At 38.5% G+C, this 16,514-nt stretch overlaps 1 long non-coding RNA gene across 1 annotated transcript; it reads right to left on the bottom strand.

Moving 5' to 3' along the window:
• Positions 1-1,954: 1,954 nt before the first annotated feature.
• Positions 1,955-15,504, bottom strand: LOC129488888 (uncharacterized). The gene is made up of 2 exons (XR_008659739.2): positions 15,379-15,504; positions 1,955-2,279 (listed from the first exon to the last, which is right to left on the bottom strand). It is a non-coding gene; the product is annotated as an uncharacterized lncRNA (long non-coding RNA).
• Positions 15,505-16,514: the final 1,010 nt, after the last annotated feature.

Here is a 16,514-nt window from a genome sequence, read left to right as displayed (position 1 = left end):
AAGCCCTCCAGTTAGTCAATTAACTATAAGCTTACTCTGTCTTTTTTGACATGTACTTGGTGTGAAAATATTAGGGACATATATCTAGCAAAACCAACTATAATTCATCAGTGGCTTAGGTTTCTAAATATGAAATGGAAATGAAAATAGTTGTTGATACATAGTATATTAGAATCTGATTATGTCATGTTAGTAAGAAGATAGGATTAAGAAGAGCCCTTCTGGCCGGGTGCAGTGGCTCAAGCCTGTAATCCCAGCATTTTAGGAGGCTGAGGCAGGTGGATCATGAGGTTAAGAGATCAAGACCATCCTGGCCAACATGGTGAAACCCCATCTCTACTAAAAATACAAAAGTTAGTTGGGCATGGTGGTGCATACCTGTAGTCCCCACTACTCAGGAGGCTGAGGCAGGAGAATCACTTGAACCCAGGAGGTAGAGGCTGCAGTGAACTGAGATTACGCCACTGAACTCTGCCTGGCGACAGAGTGAGACTCCATCTCAAAAAAAAAAAAAAAAGAAAAGAAAAGTCCTTCCAAATTTTGGGTTTTGGCAATAATTTTATTGGACCTATTGAAGATAGAAGGGATTTCTTATTAGGTAATAAAGAAGCAAGTAAAACTCACTTCAAAAAGCATTTCCCTAGTCTATAGAAAATTTCTGAGACCCAGTCCATCTAATCAGTAGGAGAACATGTATACTGTGTAATCAATATTTATGCAAGGTGAAACAAAGCTATACAATTCTGGAAAATGACCATCCATTAGACCTTTGTCTAGTACCTAAGAAAGCTGTCATCTGGCTCCCCAACTAATGTCTCACACCATTTATAATATGCCACCACATTTTACTGTGAAGTTGACAATAAAGGTGATATATTGTTGATGTGCTGCTTCACAAAGCATGTAATACTCATGGAAAGGAGACTGTTTTTCTCAGGTTATAGGTGGAGTGTATGAATATACTCAGTCCCTGCCAGGGTTATTAATATTTTCTCTGATTATGATTTCTACAGCAGATTGCCAAAATATTGTTCTACACTGTTTACACTGTGATTGAATGTGATTCATCTAAGAGGAGAAAGGACAGGCTTGGGCATCAGAACACCAGCAGGCAACTTGGTATAAGATGTGAAAAGAATGCAGGATTTGGAGTGCTTGGCTCTGGTTTGTATTGGTACATAGCTTCCGTAGAGAAAGTTACTTGTTAGACCTCAGTCTTTCTGTTGTTACAATTAGGAAAATGAGAATCATCACCTTTTTAATTCTTAAATGTTTTTGTAAGGATATAAGACTATAATCTGTGGTACACACTGTATGTGTATTTGGTTTCTTATTTTTACTTGTCAGGGTAACAGAAAATGAGAATGTTTTCTATGGCTCTTTTTGTTCCTCAAATTACATCCAAGTAAATATGGAATTGGATTTATGAAGGCTGCCACTCTTCTCCCAAAACTCTGGTTATTCATACCTTGCTCTGTGATTTCCAGAGCTGTCTTTTCTTTTCCTTTTTTTTTTTTTTGAGACGGAGTCTTGCTCTGTCGCCCAGGCTGGAGTGCAGTGGCGCGATCTTGGCTCACTGCAATCTCCGCCTCCTGGGTTCATTCCATTCTCCTGCCTCAGCCTCCCGAGTAGCTGGGACTACAGGTGCCCGCCACTGCACCTGGTTAATTTTTTTTGTATTTTTAGTAGAGACGAGGTTTCACCATTTTGGCCAGGATGGTCTCGATCTCCTGACCTCATGATCCACCCACCTTGGCCTCCCAAAGTGCTGGGATTACAGGCATGAGCCACTGCGCCCGGCCCCAGAGCTGTCTTTTCTTTTTCCACTTCTGCTAACTTTACTCTCCTCATTCTCTTCTTTGGTCTCTATTTCTGTTTGATGTAGTCATACAGTAGCGTCACCACACGCAAGTCTGGCTGCTTCACTCAGAGGCTGAAAACATGAGAAGCGGGGTGTGATGAACAGAAAGCTACTTTATTCAAATGCCAAGATTTGGGAATGGCCAAGCTCATGCCCTTAAAAGACAATTTCAAACTTTAGGCTGGGGAGAGGTGTTTATAAAGCGGAACTTAGAGTGGGAGGCATGCAGGAGTGGTGCTGGGTGCTAGGTCTCCGTGCGTCGGTCTGGTGGCTATCTTGAGTCATGGTCCACCTGGAACGCAGTCTAATGTTATCTTGACGATGGCTGGGCTGTAGACTAACAACCTGGAGGTCATTTCTGGGATTCTGCAGCTTGGTCTCCATGCCTGGTTCATCTCGATATTAGTCCCTGAAATTTCTAAGCAAACACATAATTAGATAAGCCAGCAGTGCAAGGGAGTGTCTATTGGAAAGGTAGGGAAATGAAGCTTTAAACTGTGTTCCAAGGCTAAAAGTAAGAAAGGAAAAAGAAAAATTTCAAAATGCATTTTGAAGCCAAGCTATTGGTTACAGTAGTTCACTCTTATCCACAGGGAATACATTCCAAGAGCCCCAGTGGATACCTGAAACCTCAGATACTATAATACCAAACTCTATGTAATACCATATTTTTTTCCTATACACACATACCTATGATTAAGTTTAATTTATAAATTAGGCAAAGTAGGAGGTTAGCAACAATAATCATAAAATAGAACAATTGTAATGATACACTGAAATAAACCTTATGTGAATGTGGTTCTCTCTCTCAAAATGGGTTACACTGTACTCAGCCTTCTTCTTTTGCTGATGTGAGATGATGCAATGCCTATATGAGGAGACAAAGTGAGGTGAATGATGTAAGCATTGTGATGAAAGTGAAAAGTGTCAAAAACAAACAACTCCTCAGTTTTAGAAAGTGTGCCATTCTGAGCAGCATGATGAAATCTCATGCCGTCCTGCTCCATCCTGCCTGGATTGTCCTTAGTCTCTCAGCGATCTTGGTGATCAGATAAACTTTTGCAGTACCACGGTGCTTGTTTTACTTAATAATGGCCCCAAAACACAAGAGTAGTGATGTGATATTTACGGATCTCCACTGAATGCAGATAACAGGAACCTTAGAAAGCAGACTATAAATAAGGGAGGACCACTGTGTTGTTTTCAATTTAACAAAATTCCCCTGTAAAACATAGCAACATGATTTAAACACATGAAAATTATGAAGGTAGTACATTGGTCTCACCAAGAAGTGTTTATCCTAGTTCAAAATGAGAGCGACTGTTCCCCCCTCCTTGGTCCTGGCAGCCCTTTTTCTTTGCAAAATGAAATCTTAGCAATCTAAGGGCTGAATTTTTGCCTGGTGTTCAGCTGTTGAATTAAAACATCTATGTAATGTTTCTCCAATCCCATGTTCTTCTATAAGAGTTAAGTGACATCTGTTTGATGTCTCTTTCAATCTGTTTTGGTTGAGGTAACTATCTTCCCTGATTATATTTAAGGAAATGAAAGATGAGACTGAAACAAGCTGTAAACTGCCAAAGTACTTAATGCTGTGTCTACGCTAATTATATACATGTAATATCAAACACTTTGCATCAAAGGATGCCTGCAGTCCCAGTGTGATCTACCTCATATGGAAATGAAGACATGTTCAAAAGCCAGGGTGCTCCACAGAATGGTTCTTTTGTTCATCTGAATTGTCAAACTTTCCATTTAAAACATTAAGTCTATTTGATGCTTCTCTCTTATTAAAACTAGCTCCTGTTTTCAGTAAATAACTTGTTACTGATGATATTAGTCTTTGAATGCTCAGAATCCAGGCAAAAATCCTCCAGAGAATCCAAGGTCAATATTGATGTGTCCAAATAGCGTTTTCCACTGTTCCAAAGCAAATAAGATCTGAGACCCTTGGGATATCGCAGTGTTGTATTTAAACTGTAAAATATGTAGGTACAACCTATGAACAGCATCAGCAAAACTAAACATAAAGTCCCAATTTGACAATGAATAGATGTGCTGAGTTTTATATTACACTGAATATTGAGAATTACTCTTGTAATGCACTGTTGGCTTCAAGGTTTATTTTTCTTAAAGTGTGTATTTAAGATCACAGTTATGTAAGCAGAGGCAATGCTCTTACTGGCTGATCAGCCGGCCTCTGTATGTTGTTAATCAGTCTTTAAAAATCAGTGTTGAAACATACACATGCATAAATCACATTTGATCAAAGCACAACAATTAGTACTGAGCCACATGGCTGGGGACTAAAAAAACAGTGTGAACTAGAAAATTCAGGCATCCTGGTCAAAAGAAACTAAACACTCTTACACTTATAAATCTTTTTGCTTAAAATTTATTATGTCTTGCTAATAACAGAACCTAGCCTCACAGCCCAATTAAAAATAACAGTATGATAACAGTCCTTTACTTTTTATACAATGTTTTGTACACCTCGGTTTAATGATATTCAAAAATAGTGTTAAGAGCAGAATCTTGCTATAAACAAAATACAATGCAAAAAGAAGGCCCATCTATTTTATTAATATAACAAATTAAGCTAGAGATATTATGGTGGAGGTGAGACATTTGAGGCAAGGGCATAGTAACACATAGCCTCCATAGTCTACAAGAGATCTGAAAGACCCCCCTTTCTCGGGAATCCTTAAGACTCTATCCAGCATAATTTTAAAATCACTGCATTTGATTTATCTTCGTAACTACCTCAAGAGCATGTGTTGTCTCAGAGAAAGCTAAGCCTGAGTGATGTATGGAAATTTGCCCTACTTCTTCTTCCAGAAATACTGAGTTTTCCAAATCCAAAGTGTATGCCTTTTTTTAAGACACAACTTTTGTCTACAAGAGAACATAGCAGATACCTGCTAATAAAATCGAGATTACTATAGGAGAGAGTTAATATAGATGACTGTTGAGTGGCCAAACAATTAATTTGGTGTAATGATTGCAGGAATACCTATGTGGACCTGAGAAATAGCATTTGGACCTGAGAAATGCTGACAATCAAGATCCTATCAGTAACCCTGTAAGATAACAGCCTTCTATGAATCATTTAAATTAGAGAAAGGTGATTTTTCTGAATTTAAAAATGTTGAGGTATAAATAAATATAAACATTTTCTAACTTAAGAGTGTGATCTCCATGTTCGTATTCTGGTCTGTTTCACTGGTTTTATGCTCAATGTGGGCTTTTCTGTTTGTTGCTGGCAAATCTACCCTTTATTGACTAGTCATGTACCTATATAGATTTTAGTTAATAGCATTTTAAGGCCGTCTCTTTGTGAGAAGAAAAAAAATCAGTGTCTTTAATCATTCACACATGTATATGGAAAATTCAGTGTAAGGGGGAGGATTTTAAACTTTCTTTCTGTATCCCCCTCAACCACTTTTTTTTTTATTTTTTTTACCAGAGTAGTATCTTGGCTCAAAGAGGAAAATAAAATGTCAACCTGTTTGGGAAAAAGAAAACCTAAAGACTTAATTATATGTATGACTTAAGGACCTTGAAATCATGTGTAGACGGAAAAAGTTTGAATCTAGAACTCCTGTTACTTCAATTTTGTCTTGCAGGTGCTTTATAGCAACAACCACCTGTGATGTCGTGGGCAAAACTAGTTGGAATACTTACAGTTATTTGAACTCTTTGGTTGTAAAGTTGTTGCTAAGTACCAAAAAATTATGTTTAGGTTACTTCTTGTGCAAAATTAAGTTGGTAAAAATTTATTTAATTGAATAAATGAAATTATTCAACACATATTTATAAAAACCCTATTGCACACAGGCACTCTGCCAGTTGTTTGAGGAACAAGAGAGAAGATCTTGCTCCCCCAAGATCCATAGCCTAGTGAGTGGGAACAGATACCCCAACACAATAAATATTAAAAATTGTAACTGAAAAATGTTTAAAAACTGATTATCTATCTTTCCATGGGGTTTGTTGTTGCTGTTTGTTTGTTTGTGTCTTACTTCAAGCCAATTGCCAAGCAGAAGGGGCACATGTTTCTAGGAGCCTGGGAGAAGAACCAAGTCTCTGCCTCATAATCACATGCTCATGAAGAACCCCTAGTAGTGATCAGACCTGAGGAGAGAAAAACGGTGTGATACTTGCGGGGAGGTTGGGCCCTAATTTCTCCGAATTTTTCCATGCCTTTACTGTGATAAAGAAGACACAGCCCTTACTCTTTCAAGAGTGCCTTGAACTCTCCAAGGTAAACTGAAAACTCTACTGCCCCATTGTGGGATGGGATCCATCTTCACACCCATCTGTAATACCAGCATTGATTCGTCTAGATATCTCTATTCTACACCTCATAAAGCGTTTGGGAGAAGGGACACTTTTTTATTAACAGAATCTAGCCTGGAGCCTGGCACTTCTGAAAGTGATTAAATTTAATTGTATCTATTCTTAAGAAAGTCAGGAATAATGCTTACAGCCCACAGATTCACTTGACTCTACTCAACTTCTCGTAAATGACTCAACTTTGTATCACTATGAGCCTAGTTCTGAGCCCAGGATGGATATTCATTCAACTTTCTCGTTGACTTAAAAACAAGAGATGCTGGCTCTCTCACAGTTTCTAGAGTTAGACACCTTCTGTTTTTTATGATTGTTGCAAAGGCTGAAATTTTCTTCTTCCTCTTCCTTGGTATGATCCATCCGCATCTCCTTTGATATCTCAGTATGTGCTGCACCTTGCAAGGAGTGGTTCCCCCTCCTGGAATGCTGGAGCCTGCTCACATGGGCTAGTTGTGCACATCTCATCCCACCTCCACATTCACTGACACTACGTTAGTAATTTGAAGTCGGCTGCAGTGAGGGGTTATAACACCATGGAAATGAGCACATGCTACAAGTCAGAGGGAGGCAGAGATGAAATATAGAAATATAAAGATAGAAATAGAGATAGAGCTAGAAAGATAGAAGGAGAATGAGATTTAAACTAAGGCTCAAAGATGTTACAAAACTTGCTCAAAGTCATGTAAATATGACAGAGCCATGATTCAACCACAGATATGTCTATTACCTTAACATCATACGGATTTCCTCTCATCTCTCAGCTGAGCCCTTTAAATTTCCTTTTTCCCAGCCCCCTCACCTGTGAGTTCACAAGCTGCCTTATACTTGCATAATGCTAAATTGCCAGAAGTATGCTCAGAGTCTGGGCTGACTCTCGAATGTTTACTGAACAAATCACAAAAAGATAGAAGGAAACACCTAGAAAAGCTGTTTTGGTGATATTTTGACTCTACCTTCTAACGGGAGGGTGAGCCATCCATCTCTCAGTAATCATCCAATATATTGTACTACATCAAGCAAGTCTGCAGCCATGTACTGTTACCTCAGTATGTTGTCCTTTCTTTATGAAGCTGAATGGACTCTAATGTGTGATAGGTACCAAAAAGAAAAAAAGTGGGAGGTTGTTACTTTCAGACCCAGAATTTGACTGACTATGAATCATACTTGGAACATACAGGTGCATAGAAGCACAAAATGTTCCAGGGTATAACTTAAGTTTCACTTTTATGTACTTCTGTACAAAAGAGAGTGCACATATTTGATTGAATGTATTGTATCATTCGTTTATCTTGAAAACTGACCTGAAATACTACCACTTGAGATGTGCCCAAGAGCCTCAATGACATTCATCAGAGGAACGGCAAAGGAATCTGAGTGCCTGAAACTTTAAGGCTTATAGCAACTTCCCTTTCAAAAGGAAGCTTTTAAACTCTGTGTGTGCTTCTAAATCAAGTATTAAAACTATGACTTAAGGCAGGTGTCAGGGAAACGTTTTGCACTTTTAAAGATAAGAAGATAGAGACTCCGAGGTAAGTTGATTCCTGACGCCCTTATGAGTCAGTGAAATTATCCAAGAAAACAAATGGATTTCCTCTGTGTTAGTGGAAGTCTCTTCCTACATGGGGAATAAAGATATTATCATTATTGTTCCAAGGGACAGACTTCCAAAAAGCAGGATACACACGCAAACTTCTAAGTTTCCAGTACTTTCCTCAAACCTCAAATTTGAACATTCCCAGCAGCTGCTAAAAAGAGAAATAAACGTTTTCATCTGGGTAAGTTAAATGAAAATTTCAATGTTAAGACATTAGCATAGTTATCTTTCTATGGGAAGAACATGGTCATTTAGGTCCTTCTTTAACTGGGAGATAGAGATGGTGCCTGTCCAGCTCCTCCAGGAATTGACAGCCTGGCTTTCTACTGCTCCACAGAGACTTATAAAGTATCTCCATATATTTTAAATGAGAAAAGATACAAATACTCCTTCAGTAAATCCTTTCTCATTTCTTGTCAATATCCACCCCTCCCATCATCTCGTGTTGACAGGACTGATTTGCAGAAGGAGGGTTTAACATTACAGACACTCTTTCATCAGCTTAAAAATTGAGATGAGTCAATATTTACATCATGTTGCTGATCTTTAAAGTACATACCCTGTTTTCTGTTCTAATAAATAGCTGTCACTCTTTCCTCCATCAGAGCTTAGCTGAGAGTGGGTTGGCATGCTCAGTGGTCCCCGTATTCCGGGAACAATCTAATATTTCACATCTCTCATGTGACAGCAGGTCGATTTCTTTCTCTCTCTCTTTCATACTGGTTTGCAATGACAGACCTTATAAAACCATTTAGGTCAGCTTAAAGAAAAAAAAATCCATAAGCATGCTGGGTTTATCTGTCTTCAGAAATGCACAGTGTAACATTTAGTGAAAGAAGATAGGCAGTATGTTTGTTATCTATTTTGCCATGCAATTTTCAGATCATATTTTTGTCTAAAACACTAGATGCGACTACTATGTTTCTATTTCTTACCAATGAAATGAAGTTAACACTGAACTGGAAAAAGAGAAAAGCCTTCCATCCTTTAGCCAGAGAGTTCATAACCATAGCGTATACTTGTTCAAGATCTCGTTTACTCTGTGAGTGCTCTCACTTAGCTCCTGGATAAATTTAACTGGGGTTTATTCATGGCACAGCTTTTCCAATGGACCCACACTGACCACAGAAGAATTTCAAGATTAGTTTTATGTGTCTTATTTTTCTTAGCTTTTGACTGTTGTTGGTTCTTACCTTCCAAAATCATTGGTATGGTTCAGGAGCACAGAGGTGTCTAGATCAGAAATAAGCTTTCCTTTTGGACCATCTGCCTCTCACATTGCAGAAAGCCAACTTCAGAAGAGCCTGCTAAGTATGGTTTTTAAAAATTAAGCAAAAAGGACAGGAGAAGAGATGATCTGAGATATTATAGATATCTTGACATCCTTGAGGGGATGTCTGTTTTACAAATGGGGATTAAGGGCTCTGAGATAAAGAGCAAATGAGGGTAAGAATTTATCCCCAAACTTATACAGCATATCTGGAGACAAAATAAGAAAGTGTGACGCCAAAGCAGATGTCCATTTCCCGTATTTGCCTGCCTTCCTCACACTATCCAATAAAGATGTGAGCTGTGAGCACCCAATGGAAACATCCAGCAGAGGCAAGAGGGGTGTTTATGTACAATGCTGTGGTTATGGATATGTGTGTGTATGTGTCTGTGTGTGTGTGTGTGTGTGTGTGTGTGTCGGTGTGGGGGGGGGGGGGGGCGCGGCAAGAGCCAGACCTAATTCCAGCTTGATTTGTTCTATTTCAATTATTTGGTGATAATCTATTGTTTTAAGGAAGCTCCCTAATGCAGTTAACTAAACCTCATGATATATTTGCATGGACAATTTGGATAAAAGATGCCTAAGTATCATGTGTGATTACTAAGATCAGTTAAGAAAAAGCATTTCAGAATCTGCAAGTTCAAACAAGACAAAGCTGAAGAGAGTATGAGTAAAGCTCAGCCTCTGATATCCTCTGAAATTCATCTCTGAGCTCAGTACCTGCTAGGATTTGAATGAGGGGTGTCCCCTCAAAAACGAATGTTGAAATTTAATCCCCAATGCAACAATATTAAGACGTGTGTCCTTTGGGGTGATTAAGTCGTGAGGGCTCTTATACAAGCACAGGAGGTTGAGGGGAGCACCCTCTTCCCCTCCTCCCATGTGAGGACACAGCATATCTCCCCTGTGGAGGATCTGGCAACAAGGCGCCATCTTGGAAGCAGAGAGAAGCCCTCACCAGACACTAGTCCTGCGGACATCTTGATCTTGGACTTCCCAGTCTCGCAGACTATAAGAAGTAAATTTTTATTGTTTACAAATTACCTAGTCTGTGATATTTTGTTATAGCAGCATAAATGACTAAGACAGTAACCCAAGCTGAAGTACGATGAAGGAACATTTCCATGTGGCTAATGATTCAGCTTTTACAGTGGATTTGATATCAGCAGGTCTTTTTCAGCTCTACCTGGTTACACATGACATCTTAAGTTACTTCTTATGCTTTATCAATAGCAGTTCCCAAACAACCAAGATGAAAGGAAAATCCTACAAATAGATGAATAGGAATTAAAAATCCTCAGATGGAGGTGGAACATGTCTAAACCATCAGTTATAAAAGGCACATTAGTAATTATCTTGATACCCATTCAATAATTCATTATGCTATTGATTGATCACCAAGCAGGTCAGTTTCAGCCCTTGACCCCATAGTTTTCTAGGCAATTTCTCTTGTAAAATAGGACAATGTTCTTTTTCCTGCATCATGATCCAGGGAGCTGGTGAGAATTGTTTTATAGATCTTTCCTCTGTTAATGGCTGCTTTGTTTTGTTTTAGTTTGGCACAGTGGATTAGCCATTATGTGATGAGTTTTTATTATTATAGTTTCCAGAGTATGAGAGGAAATGAGGTAAATGATTAATGGCAGAGTAACTTAAAGTAAGATGGAATTATATAAAGCCATTGAAAAATAGATGGGAAGTGCAGCCTCCCAAATGGACTTGGTTCAGCTCCAAGGGTAACAGTCTTATCAAAGGTGTCACAAGGTTTTATTCATGATCCCAAGTACGGGGGCTCTCAGTATTCAATCTTAGCAACTGCACAATACCATGAAGCAACAGGAAGCTTCCCAGCCCTGGCGTGTGATCCATCCTGTCTCAGAGGGAAGCCCTCTTTGCTTCAGGTCTAGCATCATTGTTATACATCAACTCCTCTTTATTTTGACTTTCTAAAGTTGCAGTTCAGTTCACTGTTACTTTGGAGATTTTCTTAGAGACCACTTGCATACACTTCAAATGAGCATGGTTTTGTTCTGTTTTATGTTTGTTTGTTTGTTTTTTAAGGCTGTTAAAGAGTTTGGTGGATTGATTTTGGTCGCAGGACCGGGAGATCTAAATGCTCTTTCTGTTTTGGGTTGTTTTTACAGCATAAACAGAGGTGACTTCATTTAAAATGCAGCCTGCTCTGACATCAGGATGTTATTGTGCTACTGGGAAGATCAGTTGATTAATGTGTATGAGTGATTCCAGATGAAAGTGAGGTCACCCAATCAACTTGATAAATAGAGCTCATAGCGTAACATCCCACATTCTTACATATTTGAAATTTAAAAATACTAAATAATTCTGAATTATTTTACTCTTAAGAGTACAACTGAACATTTTCTTCTGTGAAGCATAATGGAGAACCCACACCAGCTCATAGAAGGCAGCCAGTGTTTTAAAAATACCTCATTTTCTTCACTGGTCCTATCCTTATCATTATGACAACAGTGGATACTATTAGTTTTTAACTGATGGTACTAACTAATAATAATTACGAGGAAAATTGCCAGTGTTCTACACATACATATTTCACTGAATCCCCAAAAGAATAAGAGGTGGATTTTATAATTACCATCCCTTTTTACAATGCTGATGCTAAAATCTCAGGTCAAGTGCTTTATTAAAGTGGCTCAATTAGGACTTGAATTCCATATTTTGTTTGGTGCTATATTGCTTTTAGGAAAGATTTTGAGGAGTGGGGAGGTCTCACTAGAAATACATTTCTAAAAGCCTTGAGAGTTTCTTTAGCTGAGAATTCCCAAAGCAGCTTAAAGAATTTTGCAAGAACTGAGCTGCTGATTCTTTTATGTCAGTTTGCCACCAAGATGATTTTTTTCAGAGGAAAAACCAAAGATAGAACAGTATTTTTCCACTCTGACCTCCCTGGCTGCCTTCACCCCATCCCATTTCATTCATGCTGCACCTTAGGCAACAAAACAAATGGGACAAAGCTGTATATCCTTTCCTAAGATAAATTCATCAGGTGAGGGAGAAAGATAATTTAAATTAACCATGTGTTGTGTAGGCAAGTTCAATGGAGAGAGAGACTAAGTGAAAACCTAACAAGGACATAAGCACCACCTTCACCAAGCAGGACACATGGACAAACAAAGACTCCCCAGAAGAACCAAGAGATAGACAAGCATCCCAGGAATAAAACCAGAATATCCAAATCATATTTGTGAAAAAATTACATTTTCTACTATGTTTTCTTACTTTTATATATGTAAAAAAATTTGCAATGCTCAGTCTCTTCTTATTTTATAAAAAGTTGATAAATATCCTTTTCATCATCTCAACTCTTGTCAGTTCATGGATAGTTTACTCAATTTCGCCTTTTAGTCTCACTTCATGGTATGCTGCCTGTACTTCTCATAAGAGAAAAACTCCAGCTCAGAATCAGATGCCCTCTAGAGAAAGGCTGGCTTGACTTTGTTGTGTGTCTGCAACAAATGACTTACTTTTTCAATAAAACCCTCAGTGTGGCTGGTAACTATACATTACCTTCTTTCTAAAGCACCCAAGAGGCTACAGAGATCATTTTCAAAGTGAACTATTGAGCATTGCAGTGCTGGGCATCAGGGGAGCAAGACTTAGATGGCAGGGGAAGAAGGTTTACAAGAGACCAGGGAGAGGAAAGGGAGATCAGCAGACAGCTGTCACTCCATGTCTCTTAAAGACACATTGGCAGTGAATATAAATGCTTGACAAAGAGGAAATTCAACACTAGAGGGACGACCCATAACTGCTATAACTCAATGCTTCCTGCATTTTTATACAACTTTGTTATTGTACAGGTTGTTAAATTGATACCTTAATTACATGCATTGTGGCCAAGTTATAGCTGTCATGAGAGGCATAAATCTGGTCTTTTTGACATGCTGTCAACCAGATCATTTTGTTAAGGATAGTTGTGGATACAATTTTGATGTCAAAAGGAGATATGCAATATAGAGATTTACTTCACCACTAAATAAGTACAACTGTTCTCTACCCTGCTGCTGATGGATGTGTTTTGTAAAAAGAGTGAAGTATAATCTGATGTCAAATTCTGAAGGAAATTTATATTGCAGAATTTTAAAATGAAGCTCTCTTTCTTGGCAAATTGAATAGGTAGTTTAAATTTATAGTCACTATTGCAAAGATTGAGTCAATTAGGACTTCTGAAAATTTATTAAAATACAGGCTTTGGGGATTTACAAATTAAATATCTTTTAAGTCTATCAAGTAAGTAAGGTTTTGGTCTTTGGGGTAAATTGATCTCTTATTGTTTTTCAACCAAATAATTGCAAGGTTTGATTTCCTTTGTGTTAAACCACAACTCACGTGTTCTATAATTTTATTCTCAGCACCTGTCATCAGTCTTAGCTATCATAAATCTCCTCTTACGTACTTCAGCTTCAAGCCACTCTTCTTAAACAAGGATGCACACAAGACTATATGCAACTATTCTTGCCCAATATAGATGGAATATATTTGGTCTTCTGCTAAATTACTTTATGTTACTAAAAAATAAGTATAAGCTTGTATGGTACATTTTGCTATTAGTTTGGAGTTTCAAACTTATTCTACAATCCTGGAAGCAAGAGCTTAAAATGGGAAAACTCATCAAGAAATAATTTTGAAACTCTTTACTGGCCGGGCACGGTGACTCACGCCTGTAATCCCAGCACTTTGGGAGGCTGAGGCGGGCAGATCACAAGGTCAGGAGATTGAGACCATCCTGGCTAACACGGTGAAACCCTGTCTCTACTAAAAATACAAAATATTAGCTGGGCGTGGTGTCGGGTGCCTGTAGTCCCAGCTACTCGGGAGGCTGAGGCAGGAGAATGGCATGAACCTGGGAGGCATAGGTCTCCCCACTGCACTCCAGCCTGGGCAACAGAGCAAGACTCTGTCTCAAACACACACACACACACACACACACATACACACACACACACACAGAGAGACACACACAACTCTTTACTTAAAGAAATGTATAGGACACTCTCATTCAGACATAAATAACTATTTAGGATATTTCCATTTGCATAAATGGAAATATCCTAAATAGTTATTTACGTAAACCGATCTCTATGCCTTTCATTGGAGCTAAAAGCATAACTAGGCGTTCTTTACCTGAGTTGTGAAGGTATTAAAATGGAAAACTAAAAATATCTGTTGGAAGGATAAGCCTACTGGTTTGTTATATTGGTGAGGCAACTGAGTGACAGGGACTGGGGTATGAAAGCAACTTTTTGTCAATATATACTTCTGTTGTACCTACCCATTTTGAATCATATAAATACTTCATCTAGTTACAAACAAAGCCTTTAATTGTTATTGGCAACACTTAAAATACTTTTAGACGTATAACCTCTCTATCTTGGTAGGCATGACTTGCAATTAAATTGCTGGAGGTTTCATTGGAGTGCAAGCGGGAAAGAGGGTCTACTTAAATTAAGGAGGGAAAAAAATTAGACTCTGAGCTAAATGGATGCTTAGGGACCATCTGGTACAAATCCTATATCTTTAAACTGAGACTTGGTAGGTTAAGTCACTTCTCCAAGTTCACACTGCTGATCAGTGGCTGAGCTGGTCTTCAGGTCCATGACTATAATTTCAAAGTGTGAGGTCTCTAATGACAAGCTTCATTCTTTGACTTTGAGCAATTAACTTCTGTAGGATTCTATTTTGTTATCTAGAAAATGAGAATGGTTACACCTAACTCACTAGGCATTTGTGAGAAACACATGTCAGTAAATGGAAAATACGGAGCTGAACTCTTAGCAGGGAGCTCTGGCATTGATTACTGGGATTTGCAGCGCTAGTTAAGCAGTAGCAGAAGTGGTTCAGTTATAGTAGAATTTGGGTGAGAAACCATGACTGAAATTCAGGCATTAATGCACAGCTGAATGCCCTTTCCAATAAACCGTGTTTTAATTTCCTCAAACAAAATGCATTATTTGTGGAAGATTGTTTATATAGTTTGGCAATATGCAATTTGGAGTTACTGTATTTATTAAGAGCTTACATGCAATATTTTCCTCTGCATCTCATTTGTGGCTGCCTTTTTGAAAAAGAAAATGAAAACAACACACACGCATTTGGATTCAATTTCCATATCTTCAGATGACTAGCCACGTTATCATCTATGAGTCATTTTGATCCTACGAACCTTAAATTCTTCATCTATAAGAAAGGAATAAGATACTTCTCTACTTAAAGTAAAGGATCATTGTAGGGATTAACATTTTAAAATGAATTTGAACATACCTTTAATCTTAAGGTGCTTCACTTTCTGCTGCAAAGGCAAAGGTTTTATCTGATGAGTTGTCTGGCGGAGGAGCTGAGAATTGGTTTAGAGTCACAAAGATGGGGTTTCTAACACTGCATGCCTCTCCTGCAACTCTGGGAAACATCCTTATCTATTCTGAGCCTCAATGTCCAATATACTTCTTAGGGTTATTTCTGAAATCACAACAGATAGAGTATATAAAATGCCTGGCACACAGTTCATTTAAGAAATTTCAGCTATTTTAATTATTTTTAGTAGACCAGAGAAGAAAGAGCCACAGAATCGTTACTGATATCAGAGTCTTAGCCCTCTTAGCTGTATCCAGTGAAGAGTAAAATTACACTTTCACTCATCCCCAGTTTCTCTCCAGTGCTTAAAATTGTTTTCTGAGGCTCAGGAGCATCAATATAGGTAATTCTTAACCGTGAAAAATGGAATTTCAAAATTTTGCAAATTTATGACAATAAGCTAGCCAGACTGCTATAATCTGCTTCTCATAATAAAAATCAGAGGGCACTTTGTGCCCACTGGAGGAGGGCATGAGAAGTGTTCTGGTCAGCCTTGTTCCTATGGTGATATAAGCATTTGAGCAGATGCCCTGGAGGCAGTTAGCAATCACTGTCATGCTGGCTAATAGTGGCAGGGTGACATCGATCCACATGGACAACTTTATTCATGTCTCCAGCCAAAATCCTAATCACTTTGCTGATTCTTCCTCAATCAAACAGGTAGTGAATGACAGTCATTTAAAATCTCAAACTTTGAAAGTCAATGTACTAGAGCTCAAAGAAAGACTGCAGAGGCAAGTTACATACTCTCAGCTCACTATGGATTAAGTTGTCAGTTCTTGAGATTAGCTTTCTTTGTGTGAGTGTGTGCATGTGCATATGTGTGTGTGTGTATTGTGTGTTCTACATGTGTTTTGCAGTGGCAGGCACAGAGGTACTCTCTTAGATACCCCTTCAAGGAAGGACTTGCTACCTAGCAGTAAGCTATGTGGTCACCAGATACCTTCCAGCTCTCACTAACTTCAGAATCTGCCTCAGCTGCTAAAAGCTGCCTTGCCTAATCTCATATCCTTCCCAGGACAGCAACAGCCCATAGCTGAGCCAGG

This window comes from Symphalangus syndactylus, chromosome 8, assembly GCF_028878055.3.
Source record: "Symphalangus syndactylus isolate Jambi chromosome 8, NHGRI_mSymSyn1-v2.1_pri, whole genome shotgun sequence".
Classification (NCBI taxonomy): Eukaryota; Metazoa; Chordata; class Mammalia; order Primates; family Hylobatidae; genus Symphalangus; species Symphalangus syndactylus.
The sequence above is the reverse complement of the archived record's forward strand: the minus strand, read 5'-3'. Positions and strand labels throughout refer to the sequence as shown.